Genomic DNA, 22,126 nt, shown 5'->3' with positions numbered 1-22,126 from the left:
AATTTCAGGTTAGTTGAGGACAAATGAAATTAGACTTCTGATACCTTCTGCAATACTCTGTTGTGGTTTTTTTTTTTGTGAGGACAAATGTTTCTACAGTCTTTCAAGGAAACCTTAAGATTTTGGTAGTTGCTTTATATAAAAACATTTTTATTGATGTATAGACTTGAATATACAAAAGATTTAATTACTATAGTGATATATATTAAAATGAAGGGTCCATTTTAGAAATATAGTTAAGTGATATTTTGATAAAAAAGACAAATTGATTATAGGGTTTAGTAACTCAGAGATTATAATGCAGAAATCATTAGTAGTTTGCAGTTAATTTCCAATTTTCATAACATTATAATTGTGTTTTAAAACATCTTCCTAAGCATGCTGAGTTTCTTGGATGTTGCTCTGATAATTCTTGGCATCATTACACTGCTTAACAGACCAGTTGTCTGGTTCTTACGAACGACAGTAAATATAGATAGATAGTACTACTGCGGGCAGGGGAGGGTCAGAGGCCACGAAGGCTCAACCTGGCCCAGTACCACTGAAAATGAATAAACTCTGGAGGGTCTACAAAGTTTTGTAGAGTAAATGTTTTTGCTTTGACTATTAAGTTGGTCTGGAGCCTAATGTCAAAGAGATAGGAAGGGAAATAAAACTTACCTTGAAAGGGTTGGTTCCATACAAGTTGAACCAAGCTTTCACGTTAAAATATGCAGGTGGTTATGATTTCCTAAGGAATAAAATTATAGCCGCTAGGTTTTAAAAGTCATGCAAGTTACAGAATTTTACATGTTTAAACTTTTTCCATTTTGTCAACATACACTTGTGAATGTTCTTATTTATTCAGCTAGTATCTACCCAGTGCGCAAGGACTGTGTCAGGAATACAAAATGCATTGCTTAAGTACAAGCTTAATATAGCAACAGTATGGAGAAAGAGCTACATAATAAAAAGACAACCAGAATAGGAATTTCAGTGAAGTATAAGAGGTGCTTTAGTTAGGGAAACTGCAGGGTTCTAAAGAAGTCTGTGGCAGAAAGAATGCAAACCCTCGTAATTCACAGGCCATTGGGTAGCCTACTCAGAAGGCCCTTGCTACAGTAGTGGAGAATAATTATTCTTAGACTGTAGGCTACTCCAGTCCCACCTGTGATATCTTAAAAGCAAGAACCAACAGGATCAAACTGTGTCCAAGTAACTTAACTGAGTTTTGTCCTGGAGTACAGTTTTTATAGGAATATAAAAATATCCAGCACCCAACAAAGTAAAATTTATAATGTCTGCTTTCAATCAAATATGATGAGGCAATGCAAAGAAGTGGGAAAATCTCAATCAAAACTAATCTAGAACTAATACAGATATTAGAATTGCCAGGCAAGGACATTAAAACAGTTGTTATAATTTTCAATATCTTTAAAAATTTAGAAGACTAAGCTTGAATATGTTAAGTAAATATATGGGATATGTTAAAAAAACAAAATTATAAAAGGTGATAAATACACTGGATGGAATTAATGGCAGATTAGTAATCTTTGCTTCTGCAATGTCTAAACTTGAAGACATAGCAATAGAAATTATGCAAAATGAAACAGAAAAAAACTGAAAAAAAGAAAGGCAGAGCAGCAATGAGTTGTACATCAACCTCAAGTGGTCTAATATACCTGGAACTGCAGTCACCAAAGGAGAGGAGAGAGATGGAAAGACAGAAAAAATATTTACAGAAATCACTGATAAAAGTTTTCTAAATTTAATGAAAACTATAAACTTAGAGATTTCAAGAGTGTCAAAGAACCCCAAGTGTGCACACACACACACATATACAATGTACAATGACAACACAAAGGCTGGCAGGAGAGAAATGGAAGTATACTGTTACAAGGCTTTTCATGCTCTACATGAAGTGGTGACGTATTCTTGAAGGTATCTATTACAAGTATGTATACTTTGTAAATATGTATATTATAAAGTCTAGAAAAACTACTAAAATAAAAAAATAGTTATAGGTAATAATTCACCAAAAGAGATAAAAAGGAATTATTTTTAAAATTCAATTAATCCCAAAGATGGCAGAAAAGAGGAAAAAGGGAGTAAAGAATAGATATGACAAACAGAAAACAGATGGCATGATGGTAAATTTAAACTTAATCATATCAATATTTAATCATTTCTCTAAACATCCCATTTTAAAAGCAGAGATTGCCAGATTGGATGAAAAGACAAGCTCCAACTATATGCTGTCTACAAGAAACCCACATTAAATATAAAGAAATAAATACATTAAAAATAAAAAGAATGGAGAATACTAATCAAAACAAAGAGTGGCTATGTTAATGTCAGAGCAAAGAAATGTAGCCAGGAATCTGAAGGTCATGTCATATGCAAGGGGTCAAAGAAGTATTGTGATACACACACACACACGATGAAACATTAGTCATTGTAAAATCTACCACTTACAGCTGTGTAGGTAAAACAAGAGGACATGATGCTAAGTGAAATAAGCCAGACACAGGAAGGAAAAAAACCTGCATAATATCATTTACATGTGAATTCTTAGTCATATACATAAGATCGAAGAGTAGAACAGTGGTTACTATGGGTGAGAAAGTGGGAGAAATGGGAAGATGTTGGTCAAACGGTACAAAATTACAGTTATGTAGGATGAATAAGTCTAGAGATCTAAGGTACAGCATGACAACCATAGTTAATAATGCCATACTGAGTACTAGAAATTTACTAAGAGTAGATTTTAGGTGCTTTCATTATACACATGCAAAGGTGACTGTGTGAGATGATATGTTAATTAGCTTGACTGTAGTAATCATTTCACTATGTATAGGTCTATCAAATCATGTTGTATACCTTAAATATGTACTATTTTTTGTTTTAAAAAATTTTAAATAGCGAAGTGGTAAACTAATCAAGAGGATATAGTAATCTTAAACATTTATCTACCTATTAACAGAGCTTTAAAACTCCTTTTACTCAGGAAGTAAAAATAACAGAACTATAAAAAGAAAGAAATCCACAGTTGTAGTTGGAGATACTTCTCTAACAATGATTGACAGAGGAAAGTAGATAGAAAATCAGTAAGGATATAGAACGTGGGAACACCACCATTAACTGACTTGGCCTAATGGACATTTATAGAACACTCCACCCATAACAGCAGAATGTACATTCTTTTCAAATGCATAGTAAATATTTACTAAGGTAAGCAGTATTCTTGAGCATAAAACTTAAATCTTAATAAACTTAAAAGAATTCTAGTCATACAAACTATAATCTCTGGCCAAATGAATTAGTTTAGAAACCAGTAACAGGTAAATATTTGGAAAATTCCACAATACTTGGAAGTTTTTAACTATATGAAAAGAAAAATGACATAAAAATTTGTAGATTGCCACTAACACAATACTTAAAGGGAAATGTACATCAGTAAACTACCTGTATTAGAAAGGAAGAAAGTTGACACAACATTGTAAAATGATTATAAATCAAAAAATGTTTTTAAAAGGAAAAAAAGAAAGGAAGAAAGGTCTCAGATTAGTTGACCTTGGCATCATCCTCAAGTGAATAGGGAAAAAAGGGGCAAATAAAACCAAAATCAGAAAGAAAGTGGTAAAGGATAAAGATCAGAGTGGAAATTAATGAATAAAAACAAAAATAGAGAAAACCAGTGAAACCAAAAGTTAATTCCTTGAGATGATCAATGAAATTGATAAATCTATAACTGATCCCAAAATCAGTATCAGGGATGAGGGAGATGGCATTATTACAGATACTGTATATATTAAAATGATGATAACTTTGTACCAATAAATTCTGCGACTTAGATGAAATGGACAAGTTCCTTGAAAGACACTAATTACCAAAGCCCACTCAAGAAGAAATTGATGATCTGAACAGTTGTTAAAGAAACTGAATTTGTTTGTAAAGATGTTTTCACGAAACAAAATCTATACCCAAAAGATTTATTTTGAAATCTGTCAAACATTTTCAGGAAGAAATACCAGATCTCCATGAACTCTTTCAGAAAATTAAAGAGTGAATACTTCCCAACTCATTCGATGAGGCCAGCATTATCCTGCCACCAAAATGAGACAAAGACATTCTAAGAAAGAAAACTAAGGACCAGTGTCCCACGTGAATATAGATGCAAAAATTCTTAACAAAAGTTAAGCAGACAGAATCCAACAATGTATAAAAAGAATGTAAACTGTGAGCAAGTGAAGTTTGTCCCAGGAATGTGAAGGTTGGTTTAGCATCTGAAAATCAGTCAAGGCAATGTGTCATCTTAGTAAATACAGAAAAAGCATTTGACAAAATCCAGCATTCATTTTTTATAACTCACAGCAAAGTGGGAATAAGAAGGAACTTCCTCAATTTGATAAATCCTATCACTAACACTATTTTATAGTAAAATACTGAATGTTTTTCCCCCTACTGTCAGGAATGAAGCAAGGATATCTACTTTTACTACTTCAGTTCAACATTATACTGGAGGTTCTAGCCAGTGCACTCAGGAAAGAAAAAAGGGGGAAAGGCCAAAAAGAAAAAAGGGGGTAAAATTGTTTTATTTGCAGATGGCATGATCATCTATGTAGAAAACCTGAGGTAGGGAGAGAGTGGTGATATAACACAAAGCTCCAAAGGTAAATATAGCCCGGGCCATAAATGCTTTTTAAATCTATATTAAGGAATGCCAGAGTTTCATAAGGGCAGTGTATAACTATTAAACTTTTTTTGCATTAATAAGATTTGCAATTAGTATATTTTGGTTGCATTGTAGAATATATATTGAAGAGGGCCTTAAAACTCAAGACAGAGACTTCAGGTAAAAGTCTATAGAAATAATATAGATGAAAGATGATAATTGACTAGAGTGCAGTAGGGAAAGAGGGATGTGAACAGGCTTGATACCTACTAAAAGATGAAATTGACAGGATCTTTACTGAATGTGGAAGATGGGGCATAATATGGAATACAGGACAACTCACCTGTTTCAGACTTGAAATACTGGATAGGTAGTTGGTACTTTTCACTGAGATAGGTAACATGGGAGAAGGAATATTCCAGGTGAAGGAGAGGAGTGGGAGGATGGGATGAATTTTAAACATGTGTAGCTTGGGATACTTTTGAGATAGCCAAGTGATGATGTACTGGAGCCAGTTTATACAGGTGTCTGGATAAGGAGAAAAGTTTGTTTGGGAGATAAGAGACTGGAAGATACCAGATGGTAACTGAAGCCATGGGAATGGAAGAGATAGTCTAGGGAGAAGATGTAATGTGAGTAGAGAGGTGGGCTTGGGAGAGAACCAGCTTATAAAGGAAGAGGAATATAAAAATGAAATTAGGAAGGATGAATCAAAGAGGTAAGGAAAAAACCTTGAGAATGTGTTACGGAAAGAGATGTTTTCAGAAAGGAGAGGTTCATAGTGTCAAATGCTTCTGAGAGGGCAGTACTAGCTAATATTTATTTGGAGGTTACTGTATACTAAGATCTTGTAAACAGTTTTGCATGTTTTATTAATTTTCATAATAACCCTTTGAGGTAGGTATTAATACATTCCAATTTTCCAGATGAGATGAATGAGGTACAGAGAGGTTAAATGACTTTCCCAAGAAAATGCATAAATGACAGAATCAAGATTTGAAATCATATAATTTGACTATATAATTTGTGCTTTTTGGCCAGCAAGATAAGTGATAAAAGTGACAGATGGATTTAACAGTAAGGGTTTCACTGGTAACTTTAGTCAGTTTTTGTGGATCAAATGGGAGCAAAAACCTGGTTAGAGTGGATTGAGGAATAAATGAGAAAAGGGAAATGTACACATTTCTTTCATGAAACTTGGGTGTGAAAAGGAAGAGTGGGCGCATAGGCGAGTACTAGTTGAGAATTAGGAAGGGCATTTATAAGATAAGGAAACCTTAAATAAGTTTAAATACAGAGGAGAGAAAGCAGGTAAAGAGAGAGAGAGAGGGGTTGGAGAGACATAAGAGATGGAAGGAAGGGGCAGAGAGGAAGAGAGAGAATAAAAAGAGAATTTCTGAACTATAATGACAAAGCAATAGGGAATAGGATCCATAGCAAGTATAAGTAAACTGAGGGATCCAAAGAGAAGACCTCTTTTATTGTCACACTGGGGAAGGAGGAAAGCATGGATGTGGATGAATATAAACTTCTAGGTTTCCTGCTATTCCAACTTCTTCAATCTCAATTTCTCTCTCTTTCATAGATTTGAAACAGGGATGAAAATTCTGTGTGTCAGCAAGTTACTACTCATTTAACTTGGACTTCTGTTGACTAAAGGGGAGAGGGAAGAGCATCCTTCTACTTTGCTATTGAAATACAGGTTTCTAAGACACAGACTGAGCTGGGGAAGTCTTTCTGGTATCGTTCCAGCATGGAGGATTTTCTACCACTTTTGAAGAATCACATTCGCAATTATCACAGGAAATGAACATACTCCTTGGTGTTGTGTGCTGGGGTAAATCTTATTGTTAGAAAAGGTCGAGTATAGTCTGTAAAATATTCAGCTATAGGTGACGGTGATCATGATATGCAGTATTTCTTTATAAGCAACTATCTAGACTAGGGGGTCAGCAAACTACAGTACTCTGCCTGTTTTTTAAAATATTGAAGCATAGCCACATCCATGCTTGATGTATGTCTACCATACCAGGGTTAAATGGTTGCAGCAGAGACTACGAGCCTAAAATATTTACTACTTGGCCCTTTTGAGAAAGTTTGCTGACCTCTTATCTAGAATAATAAAGCAGTAAGAACTTGGAAAATTTTTTGAGAAAAATTATGACACTAAAAATGTGAAGGGTATTAGGATATATTGCTAAATGAAAATATCACTTTACAAACCTTTACAGATTATACCTTAATCATTTTTAGTTTAAAAACTTATACAAAAATGGTGATAGTAGTTGTGAATGGTGAGATTACACTTGATTTTTACTTTCTTACTGGTTCTCATGTGTTTTCTGATTTTCCTACAATGAGCATGTGTTACTGTGTTATTAATAAAATCAAATAGCCAGTAGAATAGAACGAGAACACAGAAGCCACAGTGAATTAGAACGTGAAAAATAGAGAATTTGTCAGGGTAAGGCCTGGATGATGCGTAAAGAAAGTGCTTTTTGTGGGTTACAAAAAAGTTGAAGTTTTTTGGTGATGCCACTAAAACAATTTTAGGTCCTTCAGTTCCTCGTATTTAATGAGCATCTGATATGAGTACTACTCAAGAATATAGTTTCCCACAAAAAAGAGAGAAAATAGAGATATATATGTTATAAATTACATTTATGTCTTGTCCCTCATTTCCAAATATTCGGATTTTTAAGTTTGGTTTATGGAGATGTTCTTAATTTTTGTGACTCATAGGTAATAATTAGTAATTTATATTTAATTTGAAAAATTAAATTCAGTCATTTAGCTATGCATAAAACCTCTACTTTAATATATTATAGAAGTTGAGGGCTTTGTTTTGTAAGAAGTCACAATTGTGCTTTAAAAAAAAAAAAGATGAACAGCTTTACTTGGACAAAAAAATAAGTCAGAAATTACCAAAAGCAATTTTTCAGTGAAGTACTGTTATTAACCAGATGAGACCTGAGGTAGTTTTATTGTGTATTCTGCTCAACATCTGCACTGTGGCACTACCCAGATGCTCACTATAAAGTTCAATGGATCTTGACAAACATTAAGTTGACTTCAATGGCTATACTGTTAGGAGTCATTGAAATAGAAGAGAAACTGATTTTTACCAAATCTCATCTCAAGTCACATATTTTTAAAATTACCACTATTAATTATTTTAGTATCTCTGTAATGACCAAGTCAGTTACTGAGAGCAATCTCAAGAGTAAAGCTTAGGCTACAAACTACAACTTGTGGATAAACTGTCACGCAAAACAAACAGAAAATCAAAGCAAAATATAACCAAAAAAAAAAAAAAAACCTTGTTCTCTTTGTCTTTTAAATATGAGTCAAATAGGCTAATGATCCATTAACTATAATTAAAATATAACTTGCAGGAGGAATTTTTATGTAACTTTGTTAAAAAAAAAAAAATAGAGAATGACCCTCAAAACAAGAATATATGTGGATGTAGGTAGCATTTTTATGTATAATGTAAAATTTGAGCCTGTGTGTCAATTAAATTTGAATAATTATATAAAATTCTATATTTATAATTAAATTTAAACACACATACAGACATATATGTATGTGTGTTTATGTGTATAAATTACATCCATCTATTCCACTGACCATAATAACAATGAATAATGGAGTGATTTTGAATGAGAAATATCAGTAATAATTATATCTAAAAGAAATCTCCTGTTAGTGAAATAATTATGTTACGAAATTATCTTAAAAGGAAGTAATAGCAGTCCCATTGTTTGTTATTTAACAGTGCACTGAAGTCCACATAGTTGTGGGGTCATACTTCATTGGCTATAGATGTGTAATAGATCTTATCCATATCTGACACTTATTGTTCAAGTTGATTTTAACTATAATGTAGACCAGAATCTGTTTTCTTTGCTATGCAAGCACTCTTTTTTTTTTTTTAAATTAATGTGCTTCTCATTTATTCAGGAAGTCTCTAATGGCATTTGGGGAGGGGAAACTTATTAGCTTCCTTCCTGTGTAATGGAATTTTTATTTCTTGGTGAAATTGTGGTCTCAGCCAAAAACCAACATTGGACGGAAGGAAGGAATAAGGAAAGGAAAATGGGAGGGAGGAATGAAGGCAGGAAGGAATAGAAATATAAAAGAAGGAAAAAAAGAAAACAAAGTTAACTATACAAACATATAGTTCACTTGTATAAAAATAAGAAACTGTAAAATGTTCTGCCAAAACAGCAAGATTCTGTCACTGTCTCATTTCTATTCCCTGCTGCCTTGATGACCTCATTTTATTTGTATATAAATAAATGAAGCAATATGTATATTTTTGGTGATATTGTTACTAAATTTCTAAGTAATTGAAAGATAAAGAAGAGTTGTTCTGGTTATCTTTTTTTTTTTAATTTTATATGACTACTGGAAAATAGCTGTCCATCTCATATAGCTCTCTCCATTTACTTCAGTAGTGATATGTACTGATTTTATGAGTAAAGAAAATATCCTGCCCAAATCTGGAATTTGGCTAGTAGAATAGTGAATGGGAAGGTTCAAGGGGCAGTGCGTCAAAGTCTTGTTGAGGAAAGAGTAAGTTTAGACAGTTGAAAATACATATTTGATAAAACTATTTTCATACTAAAAGCTACAGAAGGTAAAATTTAACAAAAAATCTTAGCTGATCGGGATATACAAAAGGTAGAGTGAAAAGGTCTGTTAGAGAAAAGGATTTTAAAAGGCTGGCAAACTCTGCTCTGGGGTATTAAAGTGACGCTTTCTAAATCATTCTTAGACTTTTGAATGGTAACTGTTTAAGTAGTCTTTCTAAACTATTATCATGCTCCAAGTGTTGGGTTGCATTCCACTCTCCATTTGTCAAAGATCAAGTGTCTAGTTCATTTTCACCACTTTGCTTTCAAGTTTTGTTCTACAGGAAGGGAGGAAAAAGTAAAACCAATATTTTGGAGGGCTTTTCCCCCTTTCCCTTCTAAAATAATTTTCCTGAAAGATTCTCATATTTTTAAAATTAATCTCTCAGCTTTTGTGACATGTAAATCTGCAAGTTGTCTTAGAGAAAATAGAACATAAAAGGTAGTTACATAGACTAGGGCCATGAGTAAAGGAATATGTATTGCGTGCACATTTCATCATGGCGCTGTCTGACCTTGTAATGCATTTGTGAGCAAAGTAAACTCAGTCTGGCTCTTAATCGAATCACTGAGAGTTTGACTCACCCAAGGCCATGGTGGAGCTGGATGGTGATAAGGCTGGAGTGAGAATTCAGATTTTCTCAGCAGATCCAAGAATCAGCAACACTGCGGTCTCATTATTACCATCATTTCTCGAACTCCTACTGTGCTCGTAGTCCTTGTCCTGGCAGTTTGTATACTCTGTCAGAGGCCGTGACCTATTTTTAGTGTTGCCTTTTCAAGTGAAAAGATAATATCGCATGCTGTGTTTTATACATTGCTGTGAAAAATGGATGAGGAAAAATTTATAAATTCTGAGTCTACTTTGCATTTTCATGCTGTTTATAATTACTGAAAGTCTATCACCATTCAAATCATAACTAAAAAAATTAAACTCTCCCGAACTGTATTTTGTTCTATCACCTCCTTCCCCTCAGGCCTTTACATTATTTTCTGTAAATCTTGTTTTACTTGTTTCGACTGTGTAAATCTCTGGTTTCTTATATAGTTTCTGGTTATAATTAAATATGTGGTTTATTCTGCGTCTTAAATATGGATATTTATTTTAAATACATTCTGTATGAAACCAACTCAGTCATGTGAGTGTGATTAGGGCTAAGCATACTTTATGGACTGTTGTTTGCTTATGTTTGCTCAATACAAGAATCTAACCCAGATATTCACCATTTGAGGACATAACCCAGCTAATGTTGTTAGCTTCATGCTATAAAACAAAATAAATCTGTAAACAACTTTTTCTTAGTCCCAGATGAATATAACTGGAAAAGGAAGGTGAGATCGATCACAAATACTTATAGTAGGTGGCTAGGTGGAAAATTGTACCTTTTCATATTCAGTTAATTATTTTCTTAAAATAGCCTGCTCCAAGTTCTTTGAAATTTCCTGAAACTTATAACTATAATATAAAGCATAATTACTTTAGAAATGTTTAATAGTTATCAACATTTTAAAAGAATAGTCTTATAGGTATTTTTAAAAGTACATATGACATAAAAAAGGACAATGACAAAAATATGCATAAATTCTAATTTTGATGAAGTATACATTTTTAAATTCTAGAAAACTTAATTTTAAAGCATTTTCAGTACTGAAATATAATTACTAAATTCTTTAATTGACAGTTGACCATCAAAAGCTTCAAGTAAGATTTATGTTGAGAGCTTTAACAGAATTTCCTCCAGTAAATTCCTTTATGAAAAAGGACAGTTTCAATAAATAGTAGAAAATTGTCCTTAGAGAGTCATTTGTTGTTCAACCATTGCCATTGAGAAAGACTGATCGTAGACTTCCAGAATTTTATAAGTTGACTGTGTAAAAACTAGCATTTGCATTTCTAAAAGTTTTAAAATTATGGGTATAATAAAACTCCAAAAACAGATACCTAAAATGCTTTACTTGAAATACAATTAGAAAACCTTGTGCTTATGCATGTGTTAAATATCTCCTGACTATAGAATCATCAAATTTATTGTTATGAAGTAGATACATATGCTGAAGGAAAATAAGATCGTTTTTCTAATTCCTGACACCGAATGTATTTTATAATGTAATGATAATACAGAACAGAAAAATCTTAGAGGCTAGTTAATTAACTGTTTTTACAGTAAAAAGAAATTGATTCCTAGTTAATTATAATAATAACAGCATGAGCTTTTTTTTTTTCTACGATTACTATACTTACAGTAAAATAGCATGCCTGTGTTTTGGGAGCTCCGAACTAGCTTAATAAGTTCTTATCCATGATTCCATGACCTTAACATTATGACTTCTTACGGTACTTTAAAAAACCATAATGCCATATTAACAGACAGTCAATAAATAAATGTTCAGTAAAGTCACTGTCATAATAATAACTTTTTAATTGAAATAACTTCTCTACAAATCATTTACTTATTCATTCAATAGGTACTATCAAACCCCATATATATGGAGGATATTGAGGTAGGCACTGTTCTTTCCAAGAGGCTTAGTTACAGTTTTAGCTTGGAACAGATTTGTGTACAAAACAGTAACAAGATGTAGGAAGTAGTAGAAATAGGCCTGGAAACCAAGTTCAGATTCAGAGCATGGAGGGCCAATGAGGGGTTGATGATGAAGACAGAGAAAGACAAAGACAGACCAAATGCTATTTTATTTCAGTGGTACAGTTAGAGTATGGTAATGACTGAACTAGGGCTTCAGTACTATAGATGAAAAGGAGAGAGGTGATTTTGAAAGTTTTGGAAATTTAGAATCTTTAAGCTTTGAAGCCATGTTAGTAGTTCAACAGTTAGAAGTTTACTTCTAGGCAGAAGGAATGTACATTAGATCCACAGTTAAAACAGTTTCTAAGAATTGTAAACCTGATACCGTGCTATCTGAACACGTATCTCTTGATAGGCTTCATTTCTTTTCCTGGTCAAGATTTGCCCCTTACTAAAAGCCCAAAGTACGAGTGATGATTAGTCTAGCTGAAAACCCTGACCATTCATTATTCCAGTAAATTCTAGGAGAATTCTTTGTGAGTGATTTTTGAGAATGTGTGTGTGTGTGTGTGTGTGTGTGTGTGTGTAGACTCTAGAACAAGACTGACATGGTGTTAAAAGGCAAATTTCTTTTGAAAAGTCATTTTTTTTATGGGGCTAGGTAATTAGCCTCATTTATTTTTTAGAGGTGGTCCTGGAGATTGAACCCAGGACCTCATGCATGCTAAGCATGTGCTCTACCACTGAGCTATACCCTCCCCTCCTTGAAAGTCATTTTTGATAAAAACAGCTGATCAATAAATCTGCTAATTTTTCTATTCTTCAGTAGCCTGACCAATAGTTACCATAGATTCATAATATTTTACTAAAATCAGTAGAGAAGAGAAATGGAAATGACACCTGTTCTAAGAAAATTAAGGCTAGTTTTATCTTTGGATATATGTGAAGAATTCTGCTAATAAAGAATTCTATCCCTTAGACTTCAAAGACCTGTTATTATAAATATAACTTAAGCCTAAAAAGGATTACAGCTCTTGAAAGTTAAGGTTCAAGACACTGAGAAAGTATTCATACATCTTGTGGTAGCAGAATAAGGTATCTTATTCTTTGTCCAGTTAGTGCTTACATAAAGAAAAGCAAAGACATTTTCAAATTTCACCTAAAAGCTGACCTCTATATTGGTGTAATAACTCAAACTGTATAACAGGGGTTAAAGACTTGATTGGGTTGAGGTATAAAATAATCAGTCTGAAAAGCATCATTATACAGAATAATTTAGTGATAAAGAACACAAGCTTTGAAATCAGAACTGAATTTAAAGTTGTGATTTTTGGTACATAGTAACACACGATTTGAACAAGCTGGATAGCATCTTTGTGCCATAGTTTCCTTATTTGTAAGTGGAAAAGATAATGCTGTTCATAGCTACTATAATGATTAAATGAGATCATATTAAGCACTTAGTACAAGGCCTGACACCCAGTAGGTTCTCAGTAAATGGTAGCCATCATGCTTGTTTTTAATAAGATCAACTAGGCTTATATTTAAACATTCCCTTTAAGAACTATTAAAGGCAAAATGAAGGTAAGGGAATTTCATTTATCCAACAAAAATGGAGCGGACATTAAATTCCAGGAGCATGGACTCATGACAAAGAAATTAACATACACTCTCTGCCTTCTTACAAGTCAGTTTTCTCTTACTGCTACTTCTGCAACAGCTTTTGTAGTGTCAGAATTAAACATTTTCATTAACACTGTCTCCCCTCCTAATCTGGTGTATATTGCTTTTTGCATTTATACAAGGGTTATTTTAACTTTTGTATAAGCTATCCTGCTGTGTCCCTGAAAGCGCAAAATGTGTCTTATTCATTGTTATAGATCCAAGAGAACATCACAACTGATATGTACTGAACAAGTATCATAAATGAATTCCCTGAGTCTCAGTTATTTCATATACTGTTCCTGAGAGTTAGAGGTACTTGGTTCTTTATCAGTTTAACCATAGTAAACTATGTGGTGATACTTTCAGACTTCATTCACAAACCTAATTCTTTCTATGATTATTACTAGTATTATTACCAGTAATTATTTCTATTACTATTCCATAAAATATTTTTATGTTTTTTACATTAGTCAAGGTAGGCAGGTAGTTATAAAAGAATTGTAAATATCAGTGCCTTAATGCAATAAAAGTTTCTTGCTTAGGATGGTCTAATGTAGGTAGGATTGTCAGATAAAATATAGGATGCCCAGGGGAATGACATTGGCATTAAAGGTAGCATAAGACAACCTTCATTTTTGTCCCCCAACTTCAACAACAAAAATTTGGCATCTGGCCATTAACAGAAATACCTCTGTGGGAGTCGTGGGGTCTAGCAGCCTTGCCATCCAGTGCATGGGGTACCAGACTTAGGTACCAGCTGTGGAACCTACAGGACACTGTGAACCAAATCTGGAACCTCTTGGCTGCAGTCTGGGAGCACCTACAGAATAGAAAAGAGAGCCTTTGTGGCAGTCCAGGTATCCAAAGACATTCTAATACTCTATTGAAGAAAAAAAATATGTTTGCTGTGTTGAAGTGGGTAAGAGAACGACTTGTTTTGGCTAGCATCATCCTTTGCCCAAGGTGGCACAATTTAGGAGTAAGCTAGACAGCTGGTGATGTCTTCTGGTGGTGGAGGGAGGGAGAGTGGGGAGAGTCAGTGAGTGAATTTCTCTCTTCCCTAGCTGTGTGGGACACTACCGAAAAGATTCAGTACTCTCACAACATCTAGAGCATTAAAGAGGGAGCTTCATGATTAGGGGGAGGAAACAGATTGGGAGAGCAGCAAATCAGTTTCCTAAAGGGCATTAAAAGGATAAGATTCCTGCTTATTGTGTTCCGTATTCCATTTGGAAGCCCACCCCCCAGCCAAGGGGAAAACCTCACCCAGGGATCCCCCCAGTGTACACAAGCCAAACCCACACCTCCCCACACTCCGTAGCTGGTTCCCTGGGTTGCTCCCAGGGCTGCAGTGAGAGCAAGCTCTGGTAGGCAAGGAGCTTGCTCAGAAAGCAGGCTAGGGTCTATGGGCAAGGGAGAAACCACAAACTTGAGCTATAGTGCCACCTTCAGGAAAACAAAAGACAGGCTATCATCAGCTGATCCGGTGCATTGTAGGTTCAAGAGAAGACAGATAAGCTTAAGAATTCTGCCACAAGAGGGAGCAGGAAGCCTGGAGCAGTGGTATCCATACAAGATCAAAGAACATCTCAGAATCTGTATCAGGATTGGCAATAAGGTATTTTTACCCGAAAGAGAGTTAATAAAAATTGATGGAGGTGACTGTTACTTTAAATGAGAAAACAATGCAAAACTTCAAGGAATGTGAAAAATCAAGGAAACAAGACATCACCCAAAGATCACAGTAACCTTGAAGTAATCAAATCCAAAGATGTGGAGATCTGCAATTTACCTGGTAAAGAATTCAGAGTAGCTGCTTTGTGGAAACTCAGTGAGCTATAAGAAAACACAGACAATTCAACAAAATCAAGGAAACAACATGAGATCAAAATGAGTAATTTAACAGAGACAGAAATCATAAAAAAGAACCAAATAGAAATTCTGGAACTGAAGAATTCAGTAAGTGAAATGAAAAATGCAATATAGAGCATCACGATCAAAATAGACCAAATAGAAGAAAGAATTAGTGAGAGAGAGGATAAGAACTCTGAAATAACCCAATTTGAGAAGAAAATAAGAATGAAAGAGTGAAGAAAGCCTACATAATCTATGGGACATCATCAAAAACACTAATGTCCAAATTATTGGAGTCCGAGAAGGAGAAGAGAGGAAAAGGGGGCAGATAGCTTATTTAAAGAAATAATGGCTGAGAATTTTCCAAACCTGGGGGAAGTTTTAGACATCCAAATTCATGGAGCTTAAATATTTTACCCTGTTATTTCAGTCCAAAACAGTGTTCTTCAAGACCTAACAAAACTGTCTAAAATCAAAGACGAAAAAAATATTAAAGGCAGCAAGAGAGAAGATTATTATTATGACCTACAAAAGTACCCCCATTAGGGTATCAGCAGATGTCTCAGCAGAAACTCTACAGGCCAAGAGAGAGTGGAATGATACATTTAAAGTGCTGAAAGAAAAAAATGACAACCAAGAATACTCTATTCAGCAAAGTTATTTCTAAGAGACATGAAAGAAAAATAAAGACTTTCCCAGATAAATAAAAGCTGGGGGAATTCACTACCACTAGACCTGTCTTATTCCTTTTCAGCTGACAGGAGTTTTTCCAATCTGAAATGAAAGGATGCTTTCATTTGAAAATATGTAACATGAAATAATATGAAAACAGACAATACACTGATAAAGGCATATACATATATACAGAGACAAATTCAGAAAATTCTTGTACTGTAAATGATGTTAGCCATTTGACTCTAGTATAAAGGTTAAAGAGTATAAAAATAATTATAGCTACTATAATTAATGAGTACATAATATAAAAGAGGCAAGTTGTGACATTAAAAATATAAAAGACAGGATAGAAGGGTAGAGGTTTTGTATGCGATCAGCATAAATAGGTTGTTATAAATATAAGATGTTTTATATTAAATCCGTTAGTAACCACAAAGCAAAAAACTAGATAGTAGACTCAGAAAAAAAAGACAAGGGAATCAGAGCATACCACCATGGAAAGTCACCAATTCATGAAGGAACACAGCAAGAGAGTCAAAAACGGACAAGAGAACTACGAAATAGCCAGAAAATAATTAGTAAGATGGCAATAGTAAGTTATTATATATCAGTAATTACCTTAAATGTACATGAATGAATTCTCTAATCAAAAGTCAGAGTGACTGGATGGATTAAAAAAAAAAAAGATCAACTGTATGCTGTCTACAAGACACTCACTTCAGCTTTAAGAACACATACAGGCTCAAAGTGAAGAGATGGGAAAAGATACTCCATGTAAGTGGAAATCTAAAGAGAACAGGGGTAGCTCTACCTAAATCAGACAAAATAGACTTTAAGCCAAAAATGTAACAAGAGACAAAGAAAGTCATTATATAATCACAAAGGGCTTAATTCACCAAGAAGACATAACAGTCATAAATATATACACACCCAAGATCAGAGCATGTAAATATATCAAGCAAATACTAGTAGAGCTAAAGAAAGAAATAGACAATAATACAATAATAGTAGAGTAATTTCAATACTCCATTTCCAGCAACAGGTCATGCACACAGAAAATAAAGAAATGTTGGGCTTGAACCGTACTTTAGGCCAAATGGACCTAAAAGGCATATATATGGGACATGTGATCCAACAAAAGCAAAAAATACATTCTTCCCAAGCACACATAAAACATTCTCAAGGTTAGATCATATGATAGATCACAAAATAAACTCATTTATTCTTTCATCCACTGAATAGATATTAAATGCCTAGTATTTGTAGAATAGAGCATGTATAATTGAAGCTATATATAAGTATCCATAATCACTTAGAAAGAACTCACATATGTAATCCTTGACATTGAAAGGACTCATACTCAATGTCATGCTTTTTGGGTCATATAAATAGTGATGATGGTTTTGTTTTAATTCTTAAATAGGCTCCCTCCTGATTCTCATGGTGGTCACTGACATTTCAAAACATCTGTCTAGATTTAATGATGTCATTTATGGCCTAGTTGCTGAATAAAGTTTTGAGGACTGGCTCTTAGATCTCATCATCGTCTTCTATCCAACCTTCTATGAAAAGATAAATACATTGAAAATTAAGAATATTTTTAACTAAATTAACTTGTAGGTGTTGATCTTAGAAATTCCATAATACAACTTTTGTTTGTTTATTAAACAATAAAGTCAGAAAAGTGAAATGAGATTGGAACACATTAAGGATATCAACTATAATCATTTCTTTAGAGAAAGTTGACAATAGAAATTTTTTTAATATTTTAAAATTTCTTTCAGAAAATGAATCTAACCTTTTCTAGAATAGATATCAAGTGCTACAATAATAGAATTTTTGAAAATAAGTTAGTTTTTCCTGTCGTGTGGTAGAATTAAGCACATAGGTGAAGTTTTAAAAATTATGACAATTTTGTATTCAGTCATAAAACAGAATGCATTTCTGCCATTTGTAGCAGCATGGATGGACCTAGAGAATATTATGCTTAGTGAAACAAGTCAGACAGAGAAAGACAAATACTGTATGATATCACTTATATGTGGAATCTAAAAAATAATACAAATGAAAGTATATGCAGAATAGAAACAGACTTACAGATAAAGAAAACAAACTTGTGGTTTTCCAAGAGGAGAGGGAAGGGAGAAGGGACAAATTGAGAGAATGGGATTAACATATACAAACTACTATGTATAAAATAGATAAGCAACAAGGATATATCGTATAACACAGGAAATTATAGCCATTATCTTGTAGTAATTTATAATGTAGTGTAATTTGCAAAATACTGAATCACCATGCTGTACACCTAAAAATAATATAATATTGTAAATCAAGTATATTCAAATAAAAAATAAGTGGCAAAAAAACAGCAACAAACAAAAACAAAAAAGATAATTTTCTTAATGTTACAAGGGAACAAAACATCATGTTTGCCTTAATTTTTATTTCATGAGATAGTGTCATCTTAGAATCATTTTTCTTGGTAATTTCTATAGTTTTCCTACTTTTCACTTAAAGGCATAAACTTACTGAATAGCTGAGGATTTAATATGTGCTAGGCCCAATATTCCAAGCACTTTTCATGTATTAAATAATTTAATTTTCATTGCAGTTACCATAACCATGGTTATTCCCCCTTTTCAAATGAAGAAACTGAGGCAAAGAGAGTTTAAGATTAATTACTCAAAATTTGTTGAAGACTGTCTGTCCCCTATTGAGTTACTTTGGCATCTTTGTCAAAAATCAAATGACCATTCAGCCATGAAGCTATTTCTGGACTTTGTTTTTTTCTATTGATCTAAATATCTGTTCTTAAGCCAATGCCACACCATCTTGATTCCTGTAGCTATACAAAAAGTCTTGAAATCCCCTACTGTGAGTCTTCCAACGTTGTTGTTTGTTTGTTTGTTTGTTTTTCCCTGATATTGCTTTGGCTATTCCATTTTTTTTTCTCATTTCTATATGAATTTTAGAATTAGCCCATCAGTTCTAAATTAAAAACCTTCTGTGGGTATTATTTAGGATTGTGTTGCATCTGTAGCTCAATTTAGGGTAAATGGATATCTTGAAAATACAGTCTTCTATTCCATGAACATGTTATATCTCTTTAAATTTAAATCTTCAGTTTTTCTGAGCAATATTTTGTAGTTTTCACTGTACAGGTCTTAACAAAATATATTTTGTTAAGTTTATCTTAAGTACTTATTTTTTGATGTGATTGTTGATGGAATTTTTAAAATTTTATTTTGTAGTTCTCTGTACATAGCATATTGAAATTTAATCAATTTTGCATATTGACCTTGTATCCTTTGATCATTCTAAACTTAACTTACTATTTCTAGGCACTTTTGGAAGCCTCCTATGTACTTCATCATTTTGTTTGTGAATAAAGACAGTGTTACTTCTTTCTTTCCAATCTCTGTCTTTTATTTCTTTATCTTATTGCTCTCCAATAAAATGTCAAATAAGAATGGTGATAATGGGCATCTTTGCTTTGTTCCTCATGTTAAAGGGAAAGCATTCAGTCTTTTATCATTAAATATGACTCTAGCTGTGGGTTTTTCATAGAACTGATAGATCAGATTTAGGAAGTTTCTGTTTTTACTTTGCTGCAGTTTTTTAAAAAGAATTATGGATATGTCTTGAATTTTATCAAATGCAAATACTTGTTTCATACATTTGGATTGATCATGTGGTTTTGCACCTTTATTCTATTAATACTAATTTTTAAACATTAAACCAACTTTGCATTTCTGGGGAATAACAATCTCACTTAGTGATGATGTACAATCCTTTTATATGTAGTTGAGTCCAATTTTCCTGACGTTTTGTTAGAGATATTCGTGTGTACATTTATGAGTGATATTGGTCTTTGTTTTACTTTACAGTATTTTCTTTGTCTGGTTTTAGGGTAGAATATTCTGGCCTCATGAAATGACCTGAAAAATTTTATTCAGGCCTGGAATTTTGTTGGTGGGAAAGTTTTTACTAAGAATTCAATTTGTGTATTAAATGTAGAGATGTTTAGATTTTTTATTTCTTTTTAGGTTAGTTGTGGTTATTTTTTTCTCTCAAGGTATTTGTTCATTTCTTTTATGTTACCAAATTTATTGGCATACAGTCATTCATAATATTCCCTTTTCATATGAGTAGGATAATTATTTCCATCCTCTGATAAAGGTGACTTAATGTCTTCTCTCTTTTCTTGAGTCTGGTTTATCAATTTTATTGAATTTTCAAAGACCCTGCTTTTTGGCTATATTAATTTTTCCTTTTTCTAAAAATTTTCTACTTTATTGATTTCAGCTTTTATATTTACTGTTTCCTTTCTGCATACTTTGGCCTTAGTTCGCTCTTATTTTCCTAGATTTTTAGGATGGAAATTTTGGTCATTGATTTAAACCTTCTTTTCCTATGTAAGACTTAGTTCTATACATTTTCTCTGTAGTTCTGCTCTAACTACATCCACAAATTTTGATATATTGTATTTTCATTATCAATTAGTATAAGATATTTTCTAATTTCTCAAATAATTTCTTCTTTTATCCTTACATTATTTAGAAGAATATTAATTCCCAAATGTATGGGAATTTTAAAAGTATCTTTGTTTTTATTTACTAATCTAATTTCAGTGTTGTCAGATAACATATGGTGTATTTTATCTTTTTTAATTTATTGAGACTTGTTTTATGGCCCAGCATATGGTCTATCTGGTGAATGCTTCAAGAGTACACATTGAAAAGAATGTGTATTCTGCTGTTGTTGAGTGTAGCATTTTATATTCAATTAGCTCTAGTAGACTTGTAGATTTATTCTAGTCCTGTATATCCCTATTGATTTTCTGTGTACTCATTCTGTCAGTTATGAAAGAAGTGTTAAAATCTCTACCTATAATTGTGAATTTGTCTGTTTTTTCCTGTCAATTCTAACGATCTTTGTTTCATGCATTTTGAAGCTCATTAATTAGGTGCATATACATTGAGGATTATTTTGTCTCTTTGATCCATTGACCCTTTTGTTATAAAATTGTCCCTCTTTGCCTCTGATATTCCTTGTCCTGAAGTCTAATTTATCTGATATTTATAGAGGTACTCTAGCTTTCTTGTGATAAATATTGAAGGTATATCCTTTTCTATGCCTTTTTATTGCACTGTTTAGACCCCCTTATATTTAGTTTAATGCTTAGCATTTTGAGGTTGTCTACTGTCTTGTTTTCTATTTCTCCCATCTAATCTTTGTCCCTCATTTCCTTTATATTTGACTTTTTTTGTGACTTTTTAGTATTTAATTTTTGATATTCCATTTTGTCTCTACTATTACATATACTTCTTTTATTGTATTTTTTTGGGATGCTCTAGAGGCTGCAATAGCTGACATATACTTTTCACTAGGGAAAAAAAAAGCTCAAAGTTAGAAAATTATTGCAATATTGACTGTGTGTATCATTGACTAATCAGTTACCAGTGTTTTAAACTAAAGAGGTTGCAGTTTGAAGGTGGTCATTTTAAAGCAAAAATTAATGAGTTCTACCTTATAGTGTTCCCTATTAATCTTTCATATTTGACTTCAATTGTATTATCATTTCTTCCCTTGTATTAAGGAACTTTTTTTTTTTTTTTACCAGACTTTGTCCTTTCAGGTGTATGTTCCCAACATAAACTTGGCCCTGTAATACTCCTGGCAGTACTACTCTTCATTCAGTTTTTGACAGCTTACTTTTCATAGCAACTGTTTCAAATATCTCCTTTCCAAATGCTCTCAAACTCAGCTTCTCTCAGTAACAGCTGATAACTTCATATCCTTTTGACAGAGAAACCAAGACCATCTCGAATGATCTTCATGATGAATGAGCTTTCACCTCAGCTAATTCTTACTTCCTTACCAGTAGATGATGTTAATCACATCCTTCCTTGCAGTCTCAGAATAGAGACCCTTCTTCCCTTTCTAAACTGTGCTCTGAATTTCATGTCTTTTGTCTGTTAGAGGCCCTACTCTCCTGATTTATCATTTTCTTGTACTCTTTCCCCATCTAAATAAAACCTCCACTTGACTATCTTACTCCTTTTAACTACCTTATGATTCCTGTCCTGTGTTTCTAAGAGAGGATTTTTAAA

The 22,126-nt window shown here is 33.1% G+C and overlaps 1 protein-coding gene and 1 long non-coding RNA gene across 9 annotated transcripts in view; one reads left to right on the top strand and one right to left on the bottom strand.

The window, feature by feature from the left end:
* LOC116151933 (uncharacterized) overlaps positions 1-22,126 on the bottom strand; it is a 241,062-nt gene that overhangs the window by 104,664 nt on the left and 114,272 nt on the right. For all 5 annotated transcript variants that reach the window (XR_010378917.1, XR_010378923.1, XR_010378919.1 and 2 more), the window contains exons 3-5: positions 14,171-14,301; positions 9,877-10,111; positions 661-730 (exon numbers count right to left, since the gene is read on the bottom strand). This is a non-coding gene — a long non-coding RNA (uncharacterized LOC116151933). The remainder of the gene's footprint in view (positions 1-660; positions 731-9,876; positions 10,112-14,170; positions 14,302-22,126) is intronic.
* Positions 1-22,126, top strand: part of SSBP2 (single stranded DNA binding protein 2) — a 248,251-nt gene that overhangs the window by 136,973 nt on the left and 89,152 nt on the right. The window lies entirely within an intron of this gene.

This window comes from Camelus dromedarius, chromosome 3 (genome assembly GCF_036321535.1).
Source record: "Camelus dromedarius isolate mCamDro1 chromosome 3, mCamDro1.pat, whole genome shotgun sequence".
Lineage (NCBI taxonomy): Eukaryota > Metazoa > Chordata > Mammalia > Artiodactyla > Camelidae > Camelus > Camelus dromedarius.
Note: the sequence above shows the minus strand (reverse complement) of the source record. Positions and strands in the feature narration are given on the sequence as shown.